This window comes from Epinephelus lanceolatus, chromosome 4 (assembly GCF_041903045.1).
Source record: "Epinephelus lanceolatus isolate andai-2023 chromosome 4, ASM4190304v1, whole genome shotgun sequence".
Taxonomy (NCBI): Eukaryota; Metazoa; Chordata; class Actinopteri; order Perciformes; family Serranidae; genus Epinephelus; species Epinephelus lanceolatus.
In genome coordinates this window covers 23724204-23747427 of record NC_135737.1, presented here as the reverse complement: position 1 = coordinate 23747427, position 23224 = coordinate 23724204, and positions in this window count along the sequence as shown.

The window sequence follows — 23224 nt, the reverse complement described above, 5'->3', positions numbered from 1 at the left end:
GTGATTTTTCTGAAAAATGATCAGTTGCATTGTTTACATCCTGTAGGCTAGGAGCCCTTTTCCTTCCCTGCCTTTTGCTTGTGTATTGCGACAAGTTTTTGGTCAATGGAATAGCATAAAACTTAAAACGTGGGACCTTGTGTGCACCGTAGAGCACAAGAGACAATCAAAACTCACCAAAGCTCCATAATGGTACAAGTGTTCAGAGCTGAATTTATGCAGCACTGTAAAACTTCCTGTTACCCTGATTTGGGAGCATTCACACTATATTCCAAGACGTTTATCCCCACTGCTACATTTGTAATCACGCTAGATAGCAATCTTGGATTATCTTGTTTTGCTGTGTTACATATTTGTATCACTTTGTACGCAATTCAAACCAGAAACAAAATGATCAAAATTTAAATGAGCTGAACAGATTCTATTAGTGTTAATACTGGGTTTTATTTAGATTTAAATACCAGCAAAATATGGCTTGGCAGCCCTATTTCCAGCAGTTTGTTGAAACGTTTGTTCGTAGTTCTTTGTGGCAAGTGAGAGATAGGGCAGCTGTCAGCAATTCCCAATATCTCAGACTCGGAATTACAAGTCGGAGGCTGACGTGATGTGGTTTTCCCACTGGGCTGCATGTAATAACAGTCTGAATGATATGGTGTGAGAGTGGTATAACTCTCAAGGTTAATTTAAGTCCCTTAGTGCCAGAATGTCAGGCCAGATTGGGTACAATAGTGGACTAATAGTAGTGTGTGTGTGAGCGTATAGTATCCAATTGGAGACTATTGTCGCTATGTGCCATTTTCCTTCATTACCACAGATCGCACTGTTGGTGGTGTGATCTAACTTAGCCAGTGTCTGCCTGTGAAAATTACATCCCGTCCTCCTCACTTTTTTTAAAAGGTGTCAAAATGATATTTGCAGTCTGTTTGCGCTGGTATGCAAATATCTCGCTGGGCTACAGGCACAATAAGATAACTGAAAAGCATGTTAACAGATGGGAGCTGCACATAAATCTGGAGCTCAGTGCTCCTTTCTGCCTTTGGCACCCTGTGCTTTGTTACAAAGTAATTTGCTGATCAATGGGTGTGCTCAAATTCACTGTCTGGCTGCTGAGATTTCAGTGTGCCCTAAACCTGCTGCCTGTGGGCTTTTACCAAAAGAAAACTCCACTAGGGTAGATAAAATATATACCCCCCCGGAGATCAATTTTTCATCATCACAGGCACTGAAATCAAAAGCAGAAGGTGGGAAAAACCCACTGTTCCCTGAGAAGACTGCACACTGGCTGGCTTCATCTTGGACTCGATGCAGCAGTTTTACTAAACCAAGTTACTATGGGCAACACGTAGCCTTGAGTACAGCTTCGTATAAACTGCACAAGTACAACACATGATACTGTCCACTGTAATAATTATCACATGTGTCATGTGGTGTGAGACTGAATGGTGTCCAGTGTTGGTGATCAGTGTGCTGACAGGAAGGAAGGGTGTCTCCATCTAAGACTTCCTGTCGTGCTGTGTGACTCAGTGTCGGTCCTTGTGCTGCTCTTTTCCTTTTCCCCTCACTCTTCTCTTCCTCCCTCCCTCAGGGCATGTCTAAGTCTATCCACTTACTTCTGACTCACATTTTTCTTCATTTACTTTATTAGCTTTGGTTGGACCATCTGTCCAGGTTTCACAAAGTCATGTCAACATGTTATTGACCAGCTGCTTGCAGCAAGAGTCATTTCTTTATATATATCTTGCACCTCCAGTTTTTTACAGGAATAATTCAACATTTTGGGAAACACTATGTTGATGATAAGATTGATATCACTCCAATATCATCACAGTAAATATGTCTGATAGCAGATCATCCTAACTTAGCACAAAGACTGGAAACAGCTTGGCTCTGTCCAAAGGTATAAATCAATCTATTGGACATTGACAAGACTCCATCAGAAGGCGGGCTGGCTGTTGTTCTGATGGCTCATCATTCCGAAACCCCAATGAAAAATGTCCAGTTGGATCTACAGCCCATTTGCCCGGTGGCCTGCTATCTTGAAAACAAACAGCCATTGCTCTGTAAATACACTTTCCCAAACAGATCGTTGGACCTTCCTGGGTATCCTCTGCATATCCTCTGATTGGCTACTACTCATTGCCTTCGCTAGTAGAGATAGTTTTGGCAACCCTGTGTCTTTCAGAAGTTGACGAATACTGGTGCTTGGGCTGTGACTTCCACGTCAGACACCAATCACAAAAGTTGTCCTTTCACGTCGGACTGACACGTGGCCAGACGTCAGTGTGTAACAGCGCCTGATGGCGTCAGGGGGAAACGTGATCGGACAACAATGTAAGTTAAGGGGGCGAAAAGTCTGGGAGGAGGTGGTGGATGGGTCCAACAATCCAACCTGTATGAAAGTAAAGTCAAACCCTGTTAAATGTTTCTAAACCCAACTACATGCTTTTGTTGCCTAAACACAACCATGTACGTTTTGTAGCTGACGGAAAACACATCAGTTTACCATTTCATACCAGTGTAGTAGGTTTATTTTGAACGAGACTGCATGCAAAATGCACATTTCCTGTGAAAACCGAAGTGTAGTTTGAAAAGACACAATGCTTATAACAGGCTGAAGTTGACAGGGCATCCCAGAATGTCATCAACAGATGCCCCCTGGCTACCTTGCACATTATATGTAGATGTGGAAAGCCCACGATGAAATGGCGATATGTGACGAGCCATCACAGGACAAAGAAATATTGTCACAAGGCTGATCACAGGCCATGAATCATTCTACTGGGAGAGTGTGTATATTTGAAGCAACGGCTGTTTTTGGGTTCACGTAAACGGACAGTTAGGCTTTTGTTTCAATAGGACGTTTTTCGGACCAGTGGGATTTTGGAACAATGGGCCATCAGAACAATGACATAGCACCGCAAGAAGTACTCCAGCACATTCCCCCCATAAAACCACTAATGATCATCTTTACACTTTTCTTTAAGTACATTTTAAACAAATGAAATATAACATGATAATTAGTGAGCTGTAGGTAAACTGCTAGACATATTTTTTCCCTTTGGGCAGAGCCAGGCTGGCTGTTTCCCTCTGTCTCCAGTCTTTATGCTAAGCTAAGCTAACCAGATTATGGCAGTAGCTCTGTATTCATCATACACACTTGAGAGTGGTATCAACTTTCTCTCAAATAAATCAAACTATTCATTTAATTTGTGCTCTGTATTAGTTTAACAGGTCTCCATGAAACACCAAGCAAATGCACAACCCAGGGTGTCCTCAAAGCTGCACACGAGCAAGAACTTCAGTGGTGCTAAGAGACTGACATATCAAAAACAACAACGCCCTGTGAATCCTCAGGATAATATCTCAAACAGGCACATCGCATCTTCAGTACCTTAATTGCTTCCCTTGATCCTCTTTCAATTTGCAACCACGAGTTGACTCAAATCATGATAACACTGATTGATATCTGGGATGTTTATCACTGAGTGTGTGAATTGTCAGCTGTAATGAGATGTCATCCAATTAAGATGGTGGGTAGGCCTAATCATCGCAGTAACAGTCTGTCTGAAACAATCCAAAACAAATCAATAAACCAGATGGAACAAATGAGTGCAAGAGAAGGAAAAGTCTTGGAGATGTGCTGGAGATGAGAGGAAACGGAGAGGAGGGAGAGAGGGAGGGGAGAAAACACGGGGATATGAGGGCCACACTGCAGGTCTCTCATTCAGGCTAATGCCATTAGTGTCACCGTGCAGGCGGATCATATGACACAGAGTCATTATTGCTCTTTATTTATTTACCCTCACACACACACACACACAGACACAGACACACACATAAATTCCAGCATGTCACATATCCTGTAGAGTTAGTGTTCCCCTCTGTAGCCTTGAAGCCAGATGAATGGCTTTCCAAACACACACATGGGCTCAAGCAAATGACGCCTTTCCAAGAGTGTGTCACACATGAGCGCACATCTCTGAATGCTCAGAACATGTCACCAGTCACTACCCCTCTCCACCTCCTTGTTCCTGTCTCATCTTCCTGTCCGTGGAGCCAGCCTCTGGGCTCGCCTTCTCATGTCATCTCAGGGTGCGTAAGCCTTCCGACCATATGGGCTCTGAGGGGCTTAGTGGACCTCCAGCCAGCCCCCCTCGGAGGGCCTGCTGTTTGAGGGGTATTGAAGGGGCATCTTGTCATCTTTTCAGATGCTTCAAACATCCTGTCTGGAGAATGAGAAAAAAAAATCTGAGGGGTTGTTATCGTTTAGTCAGTCTCACTTTCCCCATCCCCTCCTCTGTCGCCCCACCTCTCTAAGCTAACGTTTTGCATCTTTGTAAGCAAATATAATCCATTGCTTCCTCCAGCACAGTGTTAGCTTGTTGTGTAATTATTATTTGCTTTGTGATCTGTGGATCTCAGCAATCCAGGATGGGCAGATGGCTCTGTCTTGCTCACCAATGACTCTCTGTCTCTCTCTTCCTCTTCTTCTCTCCATCACTTCTTTTTTTTTTTCATGCGCACATGTCTGTGTTCATGTGTGAGCCTACGTGTCTTTGTGTCTGAGTGTGTGTGTTGTTTTACGAGTATCTACTCTGCGGACCATATGGTACAACACTGCCTGCTGGGCAAAGATAATTCCCGCATGCAAAGGCAGCAGAGACACCCGTGCGCACACACACATGCGCCACACAATTAGTCCAGCCTCGGTATCATGTACTTGTATTATGCATTGTAATTAGTCTGCACCTTCACGTCTGTTGTTGTATAACAGCAATACCCAACAGGCCTGTCTTGTGTTCATCTGTCAGTCCCTCTGCTCCCCTCGCTGCCGTCCCTCCGCCTCCTCCTCCTCCTCCTCCTCTCCAGCTGATTTGCTTTCTACCTGCCTGCCTATACTTGACTGCATGCCTATACCATCTTTCCTCTGAAGTAACTTGCCCCCCAGCCTACCTGAGTCGTCAGGCCTTTCCTGAGCCATAACGCAGACTCATACCTTCTTCCCACGCATAACCACCCATATGGAAGTTTGTCTGCCGAGTTTGTCGGTTCAGAGAGCTGTATACATTCTGACTGTTCCTCTACCTCCCTCTCCCTCACTGTATATGTTTATAAGATTTTAACTGTTGCATCGATCTCGAAGGTTCACACCAAGGGTTTTCATGTTTTAGTGAATTAACTGCAAACCATGTATACTTACGATTACAGATTACAGCGCACCATTCTGACAACTACACTGTTGTTTGGATGTACTATGTTTCTGCCTTCAGTTCCTGGAAAATCATTGCTTTCCTTCATTCCTGCATGGTAACAATTAGCAGGCTCTAAGAACTTGCTCTAGTTGTGTCACGCATCAGAATGAAAATCGAGGCTGCGTTAATTTCTGTCACTCTGGTGACAAAGTCCTTGTGCGATGATGTACTCTCTCTCTCTCTCTCTCTCTCTCTCTCTCTCTCTCTCTTTTAACAGCCGGGGTCTTATGTTTAAAGATTTGGGCATCACTTCTATCTGATCTGATCGCTAAAAAGGAAGTGTGAACAAGAAATGAAACTGCTTCCAGCTGCCTCTGATTCAGCACATCTTAAGAGACAGGTTGAAAAAAAAAAACAAGTTAGCCACACCTATTTGATAAAGGGAACGGAAAGGGAAGTGTGCAAACGTCCAGCATCCATTTACAGACCAGTTGCCTGGTTCAACTTTGACCTACTGTAGTTACAGTTTACTTAAATAGGTTTACTTAATTATAGTTTACTACATAAGTTAATGTTGGTTTTTTAAACAACTTGCCTGATTGTCCGACCTCTCATGTTTCTTTCCATGTTGAACTTCGCTTTGTGTTCCTGTTGCCAGAGGCCTGTACTACGAAGCAAGTTCAGCATACCCAGTATATATTTCTTTTGTTATCTGGCTTTCATAACCCTAACATTAGTTGTCTGGATAATCAGTATCAAGAAACTGGTTATCAAGTGGTTCAGTCAACTCTGGGTTTCCTGTCCAGCCACAAGAACGTTCATGTGAAAAAGATGGGGTTGTTATTTATGAGCAACATCAGAACCATGGATGAGGTACTTAAGGGGCGGCTGCGGCTCAGAGGTTTAGCAGGTCGTCCACTGATCCTCAGCTCCTCCAGCCCACATGTTGTAGTATCCTTGGGCAAGGTACTGAGCCCCAAATTGCTCCCAATGGCCCTATGGCTGTTCCATTGGTGTGTGAGTGAGAGAGTGAATGGTTACTGAGTAGCAGGTGGCACCTTGTCTGGTAGCCTCGGGCACCAGTGTGTGAATGTGTGTGCTAATGTGTGAATGTGACATGCAGTGTTAAAGCACTTTGAGTGGTCGGAAGACTAGAAAGGCGCTATACAAATGCAGTTCATTTACCATTTACCATTTTACTTCATGTGATATGAGATGAAAAGGTGATACTAATTACCTGCAGGGGGGACAGCAAAAAGTCGAGTTCATCAGAGTGGAGATAATCTTACTACGGAATAAAAAGTTGTAGAGAAACTAGAAATAATTTCCAAATATTAAAAGCAGGCCAAGACATGAAATACAGGTTGGAATTATTACATGCCTATAGAGTGAGCATTTTTGCTATTTAGATGGATAAGAAGAAACTGAAGGTTACAGTATTGTAACCCTAGTTCTATTAACAAGATACCCTGGAAATCCAGAGTTCGTGTGAGAGTACAATTTAAATTTGCTCAGTGAGTCACTCTGGCAATCAGTAACGATGCTCATTACCCATGCCGTTGGAGCCGAGCTGCACCAATCACATCAGTGTATCTGATATAGGCGGGCCAGAGGCGAGCTAAACAGATGACGACAGCGCTGCAACAACGAAGTCCGAAACCAGTCAGTAAACATTGCAAAATGGCTACGGATGAACACCAGTTGTTTGAAATGGCTTTGGCCGCTACAATGAACGAGTTAGACTTGGCTTTTTCTCTAAAAGAGGAACAGAAGATGGCGCTCGAATCTTTCCTTTGCAAGAAGGACGTTTTTGCTGTTTTGCCAACCGGATACGGCAAGAGTCTAATCTACCAGTTAGCTCCGCTGGTAGCGCTCTGGATACGTCACCCCGTGTATTGTTCTGATTGGTCGTAGTGTTATCCAATTGCGTGCAGTGATATTTTCAAATGCATGCTTGGTGCCGCCCCTTGAGTTGGGCCATTTTCATTACTCATAGCCAGACCCTAAATCTTTCTAGATTTGGGTCTGGATTTCCAGGCTATTAACAAGGGTGGAGCTCTACTGGACTCTGTGGACAATACTCTCCCCCAGTCACAAGCATGTATTGGTCCACTGAAATTTGCATGCATGCAGCTGGCCAATGTGCCTACCTGAATATATATGGACCCGACAGGACTCTGGAGTGGGTAGGGCCCAATGAACCAGTTGTTTTTTAAGTGATGTTGTCGGTCAGTGGTCAAGGTGTTGCGAGGTTGTCATCTGGTCCTCTGGTTAGCCATACAGCATAAGTTACCATGGTGATTTATCCCGGTAAAAAGTGAACCAGCTTCAAAGTACTGAAAACTCAGGGTTAAACCTGAAGTTACCTTGGTAACCCCAAATCCTACTTGGTAGTACTGCAGTTACTTTGGAGACAATGGTGGTATCATGAGTGATAAAAATTATGGACAAATCCATGAAAATAACACCTGAGTAGTAATAATCCAAGAATACTTTTTAAGTGCAAGTTAAAAGCCTGAGTAAGTAGACCCTAATGTTTACTGTGGTAGACGACACAGCTGAAGCAGATTTTAGTCTCCTAATAGATTATCATATGGAGATGATTGGAAACAACTGATGCTTGTAATTGGTTGAATCCAAAAATCTGAAATACATGAGCTTGAAAATAGCAAGCAAATATGATTTGTAGTGAATGAGCTCAAACTTGCAAAACCACTGCCACAATCCTTTAAACTGTTCTTTTTGCGTGTTCCTATCTGTGCAGCTGTCTGTCTGTTTTATACCTGCGTAGACTTGCAGCAGAGCCAGACTGCATGAAAAGGGAAGGTCACTGAAATCAAAGTACTCCAAAGCTCCCACGCTTCTCCTGTAGTCAGACTCGCTCTCTCTCCGATTAGACAGATCAAACAAAACCATTTACCTCGGCGTTTCAGAACACCGGGGTAAACAATGAACAACATGGTGTTTTCTTTAGAAATGTGGGGGGAGACAGATAAACCCCCGTGGCACAAATCTTCCCACCCCCACTGCATCTTCTGCCACAGTGTCTGCTAACTGTCGAATGAGGTAACATGGATGAGGGCACAGCTAGAGGAGAAATGGAAAGAGACGTACAAAAGAGAGGGGTGGAGAAGGAGACGAGGCGGTTTGAAGCTGGTTAACCGGGACTGGTTTTGACTGTTTTTGATGTTTTTCAGCCAGTCGCACAGATACAGGCAGAAATGAAGTGAGAGACAGACACACGTGGAGGGAGGTGAAGGATAAAGAGACGGGCACAGGAACAAAAGCAACGGCATTTAATATGAAACAGAATTTCAGAGGTAGCCTGGTAGCTTAGTCACCATGACAACAACACACTTAAACCAGCATTTAATTGGTGCTGTCTGCACTTGTCTGTTGTATCTCCATCCGCTCCCTCTGTGTACAGTATATAATTACACTGTGATTTGTGGGTATCATGTTCCAGCATAGACCTGCCGACGATATGGTATGTATTATTGTGTTTGGTTTGTTAAGTAATATAGTTCAACTTACTGCGACTGCCACTTTGGATTATGCTTGAATCTTTGGATCACTGAATTGATAGACAACCAATAAGTGCAGAGGTCAGGAGGATGGTGGAGTTTAAAGATTCAGGAGTTCAGTGTGGGATATTTTTTGAGAGCAATTAGACTCAGTAGATGAGTCATTGGTGATATAATTTAGCCTTAGGCTTCCTGAAAAGTCTGACAAGGCAGATTGTTAGTAAAGATACTCAGGTTCTGTGTAAGTATAGGGAGGGTATGTTTACACTGGCTTGTACTTGCATGTGTAAGAGAATGGGTGTCTCATGTTTACCTCACATCCTATTTAACTCCTAAAAACCACTGTTACTGGACATGAGATTAGCTATCTGCTCATGTTCCAGCAAATTCTTTGTTTAAATGTTTGGCCTGAAACATTACGCATAATTTCTCGTCTTTTGTGACATACACATAAATGTTGCATATTCTAGTGTAACAAGCAAATTAAGATCCAAGCAATACAAAACAGTTTTGCTGCAGTTTTTCAGGCTGGGACTTACTTGTAGAATGATGTGATGCTCCAGGCTTGTGCACAAAATCCAAGTCTGGAGACAGTGTTTTTGATTTTGACATTTTGCTTCGAGCTTGTCTGGTCTTCAGCCTCTGTCTAATCATTCTCTCTTCAGGTTTCAGTATTTGGCATAATAACTGTTCACAGGCGCGCTCACTCCAAAACATTTGGGAAAAGTGTGAAGGACGATGAGGCGATGGTACTGTGGTTGGCAAATGGCAATTTATTGTTTCTCAAGGTGCAGAGCTCTGAATGTGTCTCTCGGGCTCCCTGCGGGTTATTTGTCTATTTTCAGAGAACTGTAGGCGGTGAAGAGCAAGTATTCAAGCCAGGACAAGATGGAGATGTTCTCTTAAGAATGTAACAGCTGCAGTGACAGAGAAGTACATGCATGGGGAGAGGACAACAAGCAGATAAGAGTCGCAGTTTAAATGGATTATGAATGAAGGAAACCTAAACAACAAACTAATGCTACAGGCTGTTCTTGTATAGCTCTTTGTATAAAAGACAAATTTGCAAAAAAAAATTATCACCTTGATATTTTTTATGACTTTTCCTAATTTCATGAGAATTCCTTATGAACACAGATTTTTCCCTTGAGTGAGTCAGATACATAAATTTCCCCTTAAAGATGAAACATTCGACACTAATGGCTCATTTAGGCCTCTTTCCCACTTTTGTGTCCGTGGTGTCCTGGAGCGCACAGAGTGCGCCTCTAGTGTTCAACACAACAAAGTGCATGTATTTACAAATTTGATTTAAAAAAAACCCCCACAATTGCAGAAATGGCAGAAAAGTTCATTTTAAGAGTTTTCACCACCCAGTCTTGTGAAATATGTGCATGGAACAGTACAAAGATAAAAATCTGGACCAGTAAAAAGTGAGCAGGTTGGCCTGTCCGGTGTGTAGCCGGTGTTGTGAAATATTTCATTAAAGGAAGTATGATCCACAATGCATGCCCTCTTTATGTTACACACCTAGCATGCTATCAATGTTAGAAAGCTAAACATCGTCAAATGGAGCTGCATAACATTCATTAGTAAGCTAGCTAATTCATTTTTATTCTAACTTCCTGTGGCACACCGGATACAGTCTGTCCAAAAATCAATTTTCAATTTTTGTCAGCATACTTGAGGCAAATTTAAGACCGAAAAACTGGACTTCTGGTTGACTCACATACGCACATGGAGCTATGTGGAAATGAGGTTATGCTCGATGTGATACGTATAAGGATACAAACAGAGCTTTCTGTTCTTAAGACCTTTGCACAGTCCATTTTTTTCATCGAAAATTGTTGCATGTGTAGAAATAAGTACGACTTCACGTTGTGTCAATCACGTCTGCACACTGGGTCCGAAACTTTCATCCGTCATTCAAATTTTCGGAACAGGTTTGATTTTCTGCATTCCTCCTGTCCGTCGAAGCCTTTAGAGATGTTTGACCAAGAATCAGTGAAGAAAATGTGGCAGCGGGACACAGCCACGGCAAGATAGAGGAACAGGGCACACAGAATCATTGCATGACTAAGACGGCTACTTTCAACAGGTCAGATAGTAATATTCAGGTGGATGATGATGATGAAGAGCAGGAGGATGTGGACCACACACAGAATGTGGAGGACTTCACGAAGCTGCTGTGCCAAATGAAAGACAGGGAGGGAGTGGTGACAGCCAGATAGGTAACTCCAGTGGAGAGATTCAAAGGAGGAAATGTGTCTTTTCATTTGTCACGTGTTGCGAATTTCCACGACTATAACAATAAAACGCATCGGAATCAGTCTGCAAGGTTTCTCTGCATAACGATTTTTTTCAGATGACAGATTAAAAATACGCATCTGAAAAAAATGGACTCAGTGTGCAAAGGCCTTTACTCTGCGTTTATTTTGTCCGTGTTGGGTATGTTTTTTTGAAAGGTTTACAGATATGGACAAAACAGAACAGTACCACCAGAGATCCTGGAGTCCGTGCGACGTATACTCGTAGGAAATGTCCGACGTGTTTTAAAAATGGCACAACAGTACAAATTGGTAATATTATGAAAAGAATTCTCTGTCCATGTGTCATGACGTATTCAGTGGTCACTGCCATCTACAATGCTTCTCTTAAAAGGTACATTATTATGACCTCCTCCACAATTGCCTCATTTGTTGTTGTCCGAAACTTTTGATTCTGCCATCTAGCGCCATCTATTGGATGTATCTATGCCAACATAAACAGGGTGTGGAAATAAGTGGGCAGTGGCATTTACAGCGTTTGAAATAAACATATCTTTTTTCATATGTAAAGGCAGTATAAACAAGTCTTATCTCCAACAGTAACAGGCAGTCAGGCCTCACTGAGCTTTAACTGACCCCAAACAGAATTAACGTCACACTTCTTTATCTCTAAACAGCAAATAACAGCCATGCATATTTGTTCATGGAAGGCCACAATAAGTTATTAAACGTGAAATATTTCCTTACAGTGTTTGTAATTTTTTTCTACATAACATCTGAAGAATAGGAGGAATATAACTGGAGGAAAGGGTTGATTTGGCAGTTCATATTATTATTTTGCACATACACCTGCAGGGTCTGTGGGACCTCAAAAACTACAAGGAGGTAAAGTCAACAAAACACAGAGTTAATAGAAAAATGAGGAGAAAGTAGCAACAGTTTATCAAAAACATACAGTAGGTGTTTTGATGTAAAAACACCCAGACTCAGCTGTGCATTCCTGTGAAGTGAATTCATTCCCCATGCCTCCTGGGGCATACACCAACACACTTACTCACACACACATTCTCTCTCTCTCTCACACACACACACACACACACACACACACACACACACACACACTGCAGAGTATTGTGGCTGTGTCTGAGCCTGCAGTTGATAAGATAGGGTTGGGTTGCACAGCTTGCAGGCAGATACTATTGTAGCCGTTGACAGGAAACTGAAACAGGGTGGGATGGTGCGTCTCCAAATCTACATGCCTGTTTGTGTGTGTGTGTGTGTGTGTGTGTGTGTGTGGTGTTGGTTTGAACATTGGCCCTCTCCCCTCTTGTCCAACCCTGCCCAAATGATTTCCCCAAATTCACTGTTTTCCCTCGATGAATGCCTCTTCTCACCCGGGGACTGAGTGAGCTCTTGTGCCCTGCGTGAATGAGTGTGTCTGCCCCACATAAGAGTAAAGAGAGAGGAGCCATACTGTAGGTCAGTCTGCATTCTGCCATTTGGCCACCAGACGGGACAGTGGGGCGACTGTACTAGCTGGCACTATTGTATTCTGCTGAATGAGGGCCCTGTCATAGACCCACAAACACACTGACCCAGCTCTGTTTTCTATCCAACTCACTGGGCTCGAGTGCTGCGTCGTGAATTATTAATGATATAGGCACAAGTGATTTTCGAATATTTCATGTGTGAAATGTAGCAAGTGATAACATTTGATATATTTATGAATAGGCACATGTGCTTTTTAGACACATGCGAAATGTGATATTGCCACAGCCGCATTGTGAGTCTTTTGTAAGGAGAGTGAACAAGGAAGTAAGGAGACAGTATTATAGAATGACAAAGTCGACATGGGCTTTTTAAGCTTGTCCACACCATGTGTTTGTAACTGTAACCATAACAACGAGGGCACAGACAAACTATGCATTTTGGCATTTATTTTGGAGAACTTGTTGATATTGCATTCAGCTCAGATGACAACTTGTATCCTTCTGTGATCCTGAGCCTCATATGAAGACATTACATACATAACTGCATGTTATTCTTCATTTTGTTTAACTTAGACATGTTGTCCGTGTTTGTGGACACTTTTTTGTGTCATCTATGGTCTTCTTCCACGGTAGTGGCCTGGTTTGGTTTTACTTGGTCCGGCTGGGCCGCTCAGTTCGGTGCTGCTGAGGACTGCGTTTCCATGAAAACTGGGTTACCTGCTTTAAGGTGTGTCCTTTCTGGTGACGCACTGGCCATGGGTCTTGTGACATGTAAAAGGAGCATCCTCTGCAACTGTGTTTACTGTTGCAATGATGCTGAGCAGGTCCATCTCCAACATGGTTTAGCGTGGCATGGCGAGTCTAAACTGCCAATGGAAACAGAAATCGGCATGGCATGACTTTACCCAGCGTGGCCAAGAGTGCCAATGGAAAAGGGTATTACTCATTCATTCATTCATTTTCCATTACCACTCGGTCACAGGGGTGCTGGAGCCTATCCCAGCTGACACTGAGAAAGAGGCAGGGTACACCCTGGACAGGTCACCAGACTATCACAGGGCTGACACATAGAGACATACAACCATTCACCCTCACATTCACACCTACGGACAATTTAGAGTCAATAATTAACCTACATGTGGGAGGAAGCTGGAGTACCTGGGGAACCCACGCTGACACGGGGAGAACATGCAAACTCCGCACAGAAGGGCTCCCTCACCCTGGAGTTCGAACGAGAAACCCCCTTGCTGTGAGGCAACAATACTAACCACTGCACCACCTTACTGCTACTCCTACTAGAGGTAGCAAAAGCACAGTACTCTAATCTATGTAATATGGTGGCGGCCATGTCTGCCAAGTGAGTCTTCAGCCGATCCCAACACAGAAATAAAAAAAGTACAAAGCCTGATCAGATTTAATGGTTTAAACTTGTTTATTTATGTTTAATAATGTCTTTAGTTTGATATGGCATACAAATTTGACAAATATTAGCAATATAAACAAGCTAAGATGCTATTAATTAGGAAATATTTGTTTGGGACTTTATTATCTTCTTGTCACAGCATTTTACACAGGCTAATTCCTACAGACAAAAAAAATACATTCCTAGTATGGAGTATGGAGCAAAGGAAAATCACACAAAGTTACAAAATGAAAAAAAGGGAAACAGGGATTTTAGACATGTTGCATTACTTGCAATTTTGTTTTTGCTCAGCCATGTTGGGGCATTAAAATTAACAGTTTTGAGCAGTTTTAGACTTGAACACTGGCCACTAACCCATAGAGTTAAAAAAAAAAAACACTGAACAAACGTAGCACTGTTTGTTGTTTTGTTTTTGCACAACAATGTTCAGGCATTGAAATTGCCAGTTTACACTTAATCACACACTTGTGACTATAAAAATAAACCCATTATCCTCATTTTTTTCAGAAACTACTTACTCATATTTGAAGCATTTGAGTGTTAGGAGGACTGAGGGAAAGCTTCGGGAATATCCTGAGGATACAAGGTCAGGTGCTGCTCCAAATATCCAATGAATTTGTTGCAAAACATCAGACCACAAGTATTATGACTCACATTTAAACAGAGAAAAAAAGGCCCCTCCTATGACGCGCTAAGCAAATCCAGACAAGCCAAGTGGGGGACATTATATATGGTGCGTGTGTGGACGACTGTAAACAAAGTTTGTTCCAGTTCCTTCTTCCTTTCTCTACATGTGCAAACCTAAGAAAAATGAAATAACACTGCACACTGAATGTCTTGAATGCATCACTGCTTGCATTCCAGGGGCGAAACAAAATGAACCGCGTGAACTGTTTTACATACTGTTTTCTAATTCAGGTTGATGTGAAAGGGTGTTTTGGTGAAGTATTCCATTACTCTGTGGGGGTCACAGTCAAACAGCTCGTCTGGGTGAGGAGCCTCTCCTCCGATGTGCCATCCTCAGAGAGAGGGAGATAAAGGAGAGGTTAGCTGAGTGTGGATAGATGACTCACAGTGTGTAGGTGCAGGAAAAATAGATTAGAGTTCTGTGGACCCTCAGGCTTTTTTATTTTATCTTGTATTGCAAAAGAGTGAAAGAAAGGTTCAAAAATAGAGACTGTTGCTCGGAGCAACGTGACAGCTACATCTCTCTATCTATCTATCTATCTATCTATCTATCTATCTGTCCATCTATCTATCTATCTATCTATCTATCTAGCTGAACATTCATTTCATGACTGACATACACACTGACATGCATGTGATAATCAACAATGTCTTCACATACGTATATTGACAGATATATTACATTGTTTTTATCAAAGGGCCACTCCACTAATTTCACATGTCAAAGTCAATTTACCAGCTGGTAAGTAATGCACAGACTGTAAAAACAGTTGTATAATGTCTTCTGTGATTCTGAACCAGCTTTGTTGAGGCTGAGAAAATGTTATACTATATTTTTAGAGACTGAGGGTCTGGATATCTTGGCCTCTGCTGCATTGATTTTCTTATTTTTAAGAAGAATTATTTTGTGTTGCAAACTGGAGATATAAAGTTTGAAAGATGTGCGCAAATAACCATTCAGAGTGGGTGTGGTTAGTGACGCCATAGAGTTGCATTATGGGAGTGTTCAGCTTTTTTAAAGTTTAGCCCATAGGCTACTAGTGATAACAAAGATACTCTGTCAATTTAGTATTGCACTTCCATAAAGTTGGGGCACTTGTTGATGACATATTTGTGCAGAAGAGACTCAGATGTTCTCACTTTAAAGGGGCAATAAGCGAAATTCATCATTTCTAGATTGAAGGAATTAAAAAATTGCTATGTGAAGAACTAGAGGTGTAATTTCATCTGGAGTATAGGATGACCTCACACACCCTCTCTCTCTGTGTTGACGTTCATGTGAAACGCCGCCTCCTCCTCCTCCTCCTCCTCTCGGAGCCCTTGGCCCTCCTTCCCTATAAAAGGCTACAGCCAGTGAGCAATGGCAGCAAGTATTTTCAAAGTGAAATGGCGGAGAGCAGAATGAAACGTCCACCTGAAGAAGACCGGGATCTGACATTACCTCTAAAGAAACAACGGCCGTTGGCAAAGAAGTTGTCGGATAAAGAAAGGGACAGAACTCGGATTAACATTGGCCTTGCATTTCCAAGGTGGAGAGCACTGCAAGAGCTAAAGGGGCTACAATCTGACTCAGAGCTAGCTCTTCTTCTCCTGGACAGGTACAACATAAAGTCAAATGTCTGTTTTAATTAGTGTTACAGTAACGTTAGGCACATGTCGCTATGTTGATTCAATTAAATTTAATGTTACAATCGTAGCATGGGTTAATGTCCAGAGCTTGAGTTATTAGCGGCTCGGTCCCAGCAATGGGTCAGGCGTTACGGTTGTATTAGGTGAGTAGCTCAGCTAACATTTGCAATTAGCATTGTAAAATGTAGCCAGGCTAAAACATCACTCTCACTCACGGAGAAGAGTAGGAACGTTAGCGTTAGCTCCCGATGTTAGCACTAGCCGGGATCCGGCGATGGTTCGAGCTGAGTCGGCTGCCACCAGCTATGGGTCCATGTCATTAGTCCGACATCCCATTAGTACGACGGTCCACGGTGCTGAACGGCTCCCGGTGGGCATATTTCTGCCTTGATGGTGCGTCGCGACCGGCTCTGGGTCAGCTGGGAAAGGCTTGAGGTGAAGCTTATGTGTTTGCCACTTTCTTTTTCATTTTAATCCACACCATGATCTTTTCCTAACCCTAACCAAGTGGTTTTTGTGCCTAAACCTAACCAGACCTTAACCACAGGGCATCATGATGATTTCGGAACAGCAGAGGTAGAGGGAGGTGTGGCTCATAACACACTTTGCTTTGGTCTACAGGCAGTGCACAGCAGCAAATTTTCCAAAATACTACTCAACTTATTGCCAGTTAAAAGCCTTTGTCTTTCAAATGACCCAGGTTGTCTGTCAAAGTCTCAAGCCCAATACATGATATTCCTGATGACATTCCTATAATTTTTTTCTTAAACATGACAAAACTCTTCCAGAGGCAGCCCTGTCTCCTATATTATGTTTAGCTACAAGTAATTTGAAACAGCAAATGCCTTTTCCTTAACTTCCTTAAGTGCTTTTATTGCCTAAACCTAAGACAGGAGTCTGGATGTGAAACCAGCTGATGTTAACATCCTGCACTTTGTATAACCGCTATCAGTGCTCCAAATCCTATGCAGTACACAAATGTAGTGTTTTGTTATCCTGAAAGAAACGTCTCTGAGTATAATCCAGGCAGGGATGATGTTACCACGACAGCGTAATCAAGACAGTCATTTAGTACAGGGGCGTAAATACAGACAGTGCAGGCAGTGCACTTGCATACAATCTCTTTCAAAATAAAGGCATTACATTGGTACAACGCCACAAATTGACGTTTGTTTTCCTTCAACAACAAACACACATGGTTAGGTTTAGAAAAAAAGAACAGGGTTTGGCTTATGGGATGCAGATGCTGCTTCTCTCGGGTGAAAGTTGGTGTTTGTTGAACCCATCTAGCACCCGTCCTGCCCACCCCAGTTGGACTTTAGCCGCCTTAACTTTTGTCCTTGTCCCGCCGCATTTCCTCCTGACACCGGCAGGTGTCGTTAAACTATAACAGCAACCGGCCGTGTATCACACCAACATTAAAGGATGCCTTTTTTTGTTGGTTTCTGACACTGCAAGTCACTGCCCAAGCGCCGGATTTCGACAACTTTGGAGTGAGACTGGGCTTGCAATGATGACTGTTTGGTAATATGTGTGTTGATGTTGTGCAATGTCAAGTCTCTATTTATGTCAAGACAATACATGCATAATAGCGTGCCCGTTGTAACTTCCTTACACCACTGGTTTAGTAACATACCAATGTAATTTCTGTGGGACAGGGTTGCCAGAGCTACAGGGGACCTCGGGCACTTCTTTGGATTTCTACCTCTGAAGGATGCAACACTGTTGAAAGCTCCCTTTAAAATGTATACTTTATGAAAAGTACAACACTTGCTCATTATAAGGCAAAAAGCAATCAAAGAAATGATCCGTAAGTAAGTGCAAGTCTCGCTTAGGAGGCATGAACATCTCACAAAATGCTGACATGTGACACTACACAAGAGTACAACATCTGACCTACTGCTCACTATTAAACTTTAAACTGCTCATTATGTAGGAAATAATGAATCTGGGAGTTAGTTTGGACAGTGTTCTATCTGACCAAGAAGTCGAAACAAAATCAGAATCTGATGGCGTACCGCTTTAACGGCTAAGATATGAGCTCACTTCTTTTACAGATGAGCTCATGCTGCAGTGTCCTGGTTCACTCATGGCCAAGATTGCTTCTTTATTAAAAAAATTAAAAAAAACTCTACCTGCTCCTCGCCATGGAGACTTAAATTTTCAACCATTCACCCTCAGAGATTTGCCTTTATCGTTTTAGTCACACTGCAGTGGAGGGCGTAAAATTTGTCAGTGATGTCAGCCTGTATGCCCTGATGATATCATTGTTTTTGTGGAGGCAGGCCATCTTAAATCATTTATTGCAGATGTCTTTAGCACCCTGCAGACTTTGATTATATGACAGTGACTTCATACCACTGCCTCAGTCTCAGAGTGTACGCTGTGTCAATACATCCCGCAGGGTATTTCCAGAACATCACATTTGGAGAAGGACAGAGAAAAATTTCCGTAGCGCTGTTTCCATGATGTGTCACGAGTGCTGGGAAGCATTGACACAGTGGTGAGTGTCATGTCTCTCCTCCAGCTGTTTGTTTCTTTGTCAAAAGATTTGTGTGACAAAAAAATTTGCACTTTTGCAACTTTGCAATTTCCAACACAGACCCTCGCAGGAAAATGGCCGCAAAAAAAAAAAAAAAAAAAAGATTGACAACAATGTCAGTGTGTAGAGGGAGATCTGAGGCATGGAAAACAGCTGAAAAACACAGGGACGAGAATGCAGCCTGAGAGGAAGACGATGTGAACAGATGAGAGAGAAAGGGATGCTGCCAAATTTGTCAGCGGCAGCAGACGTGGCATGTTGGGCAGAACTGTCATTCAGCGGTATTCTGGGCCGCTCAGGAACAGTGGATCCACGGCAAGCTGAGAAGTGTGGGAGGGAAGACTGACAAGAGATGGAGCGGAGGGATCTATTCAGAGAGTGTGAGAGTGACAGGACAGTGAGGTGTGTGAGATGGCTGTGTATTCAAGTGATTTAGAAGGACATGTAGTGTTGAGTGTGTTGTGTGCTCATGTCAGGCAGATGAGAGTTGTCAAATGGGATGTTTTTTTGTTTTTTTTGCCTCTCTATGTGTGTGCTGTGGTAGGAATGAAAAGAGCAATTTAGCCTGTCCCTCAAAATACACTCACGCATTTACAGCTTCTTCTCTGCAGCCAGTGCTGTGATGTCAGATTGGCCTTGTAGCATGCGTCAATAATGATCAGCATCAATAGACTTTGACTCACAACCTTGTCACCAAGCAAAAGGGACAGAAAGAGGGGGGAAAAGAAAATATGGAAGAGGGAAAAAACATGCTATGAGGATGGCTGAGGAAACTGGGCTGGAAGAGGACTGAAATAGCCTTTGGTGCAGTATGACTAAGACTTTAATTGCAGAGGGACAGAGATGTGGCCCTCTATTGTGCGTGTGTGTGTGTGTGTGTTTGCTTGTGTGCAGTGTGTAGCCGTTTCCTTGTTTATCTTCAATACAAAGATATCGCTTATCGTGCAGTTTGGAGAAAATTAGTTTCATGACTGTGTCTTCCCTGATTTACCTGTCAAATGATTTCAAGCTTGTGTGCGTGTTGTGATAGTATTTATTTTTGTTTGCATTATGTGAGAAAACTAAACAATGATTTTTTTTGTTTGCATCCTCGGAGGGTAAATTGCTGTCGCTGTTTGTCGACCTCGTGTCCAAACACACAATCCCTTTACAATACACCTACATTCCATTCCGCTGTCTCTTTTCACACCTTCTTCTCCGCAAATAAAAAGTTTATGATGTGTTTGGCACCACAAGAGCCTCTTCTTCTTCTCCCTCCTTCTCAACATCTGTTCTTTTTGCTTTGCTTCTGTTCCTGCATGAGTCTGTTGTTGCATGGTGTGTGTGTGTGAGTGGAAAGACAGCGAGGTGTGAACCTTGGGACTCTCTTGTAGGAAATCCCGAAGGTAAGCAATTATCCTTAATTACAGCCAACATATTGTTAATGGGTCTCAGTTGTTACGACTACTTATCCAGCTTCTCTCGTGTTAGTGTCTACACTGGCTCCCTACAGAATTGAATTTAAGATCCTTCTCCTCACCTACAAAGCTCTTAATTGTCAGGTACCATTTTATCTTAGATAGCTCATAAGACAGTACCCATTTATCCCACTAGAACATTGCACTCTGAGAATGCAGGGTTACTTGTGATTCCTAGAGTCTCCAAAAGTAGAATGACAGTTTTAGTTATCAAGCTCTTCTCCTGTGGAAACATCTTCCGGTTTCGGTGGGGGAGGCAGACTTTACTTTACATCTGAAGCCAGGCTCAGGCTCAGTTTTATAACCCTAACTGATTCTGAAATCGGGTTTCATCACACACAAAACATCACAGATGTTCCTCTCTTTAATCTCAAACATACACACACTACAAGATTTCAAAGCAATGGTGCATCACACACAACAGGATATTAATAAGATTATCAAGCCAGAGGGAGCATGAATGCACCACATGCGTTCACATAGGGAAGCAGTTTTCAACGATATGGAGACTGACATGGTGCAACAACTTGCTGTAATGCTAACAGTGCTTTGTGGTGAGAATAACAAAAGCAGAAGGCTATATAGGTCTGGATGAGAAAATGTTTGGGGAGACGCGATTAGCTTGGGTTAGACTTAAAGGGGAACTAATGTTTTTTTCAACCTGGGCCCTATTTTCTAATCTACTTTTGTCTAAATGAGTGATAGGATGTTCAATATTTGACATTTCTCCAGCACGAAGCTAGAGCTGACCTGCCTGCAGCCCGTGAGCGCGCGCTATATGAAATAATAGGGCACTGGGACAGCGTCAAACAACGTCAAAATGCGTCCACTAAAAGTGCATTTTTTTCACACAGATAGGCTCGGATTGTTAGTATAATTATCCGACAGCATAACAGAAAGGAGAAATGAACGTCTGTGTTTACCTTTAGCTGGATTCAGACGTGTTCCTCTGCTTGTTGCAATTTTAGTATATGTGCTACCGAAGTAACACTGCTCCCTCTCTCTCCTCGTCTGCTCTTCAGTTTCAATGAGCTCTGCATCCATGTTCAAATAAATACGGTCCATTCAGATCCAGTTAGGACATGTTTGTTGTGGCAAGTCAAAACATTCACTCAGACATAGGGCCGTAACGGTACATGTATTTGTGTCGAACCGTTCGGTACGCGACTTTCGGTTCGGCACGACCCTGTACCGAATTATTGGGTGCAGGATATTATTTTATTTTATTTTGTTTTATTTTAATTCCGTTTTTGCGAGCCGAACCATTTAAAATATCTAGTTCCCCGACGGACATAATTGAGTGACGGACTGAGTCCCGTAAATCTCCGCTTTCACTTTGTGCAGCGCATTCTCGCATTTTGACAACATGGCAAGTGAGCCTGACGAACCTGAAGACCCACCCGCAAACCTTAAGTCCTCCATTTGGGAACACTTTGGTTTCAGGGTAAAATACGAAGATGGAAATAAACAAATGGACAAGACAAAAGCAGTGTGCCGACACTGCAGAACAGCGGTCGAGTATGTACTTGGAAACACGTCTAACATGCTAACGCATCTAAAGCGACACCACCCGAGTTTGAACATTAACCGGCACAACTAGAAAAAGCAATCTGGTGCAAACTACGATATCGTTGTCATTTAAAAAGAAAGAACGTTTCCCTGACCATCGCGCTAAAGAAATAATCAGCGCCATTGGAGTTGAGTAAAATTGTTTAAGCTGCACTTTAGATATAAGCATGTTTTGTTTACTGCACTTTAAGAAAGTGGGAAAGCTAAGTAAGTTCCTAGTAAAACTGAATCTGAGCAGGATTTAAAGCTGACCAGCTGCACTATAGCCTACTTTTTATTTTAATTGAGTAAAACTGTTAAAGCAGAAATGTATATTTATATTTTTCATTCAAAAAATGTGTTAAAAAAACAGCAGGATTTTATTTTTCACTTTTATATTTCTATTTTCATTCAAACAATGTGAAAAAGCAGGATTTTTTATATATTTGTTTCATTCAAAAATTGCATAAAAAGAGTTAACTGCTGTGGTGGTATGTTTTAATAAGGTTACCAATAAGTAAAAGATATTTAATAGTTGTCTATTTTTTTCATTACTGTACCGAAAAAAAACGAACCGTGACTTGTGTACCGAGGTACATTCCGAACCGAGATTTTTGTGTACCGTTACACCCCTACTCAGACAGTGAAAGTCTGGCTCTGAAATCCCACGTCTCACAAGATTTGAGTTGTTGCAGGAAGTTACCGCTGGAGTGACCTTACAAACGCAAGGAGTTACTCTGTTTGGAGTAGTCATGGCTGAATTTTTACCCGATTTTGACCAACTGGATCTGGATGAGCCATTTGAATTTGATGACCGCTCGTATTTATTTGAACACGCAGTACACGGACGTACACGGACGCAGAGCTCATTGAAACTGAAGAGCGGACGAGGAGAGAGAGGGAGCAGTGTTACTTCGGTAGCACATATACTAAAATTGTAACAAAGGTAAACACAGACGTTCATTTCTCCTTTCCATTATGTTGTAGGATAATTATACTAACAATCCGAGCCTATCTGTGTGAAAACATGCACTTTTAGTGGACGTATTTTGACGTTGTTTGACGCTGTCTGAGTGCCCTATTATTAATATAGCACGTGCTCACGGGCTGCAGGCAGGTCAGCCCTAGCTTCGTACTGGAGAAATGTCAAATATTGAACATCCTATCACTCATTTAGACAAAAGTAGATCGGAAAATAGTGCCCAGGTTGAAAAAAACATTATTTCCCCTTTAACTTTCATTTAATATCTGTCAACATCAGTATGCTAATGTTAGCCTAAAGGGCTACAATGTGTACAGCTGATTAGCAGTTTGAAATTATCGGGGTGTCTTCGATGAGCCCAGTCCAGGAGGCGTAAGACTAGATCTGTAAACTCTAGTCCCTGACTAAGAATTTTCCTAGTCTACTAATAGTTGTCATTTAGGGCCATTAGTGGACTAGTCACCTGCATGTATAGGATATTAATTT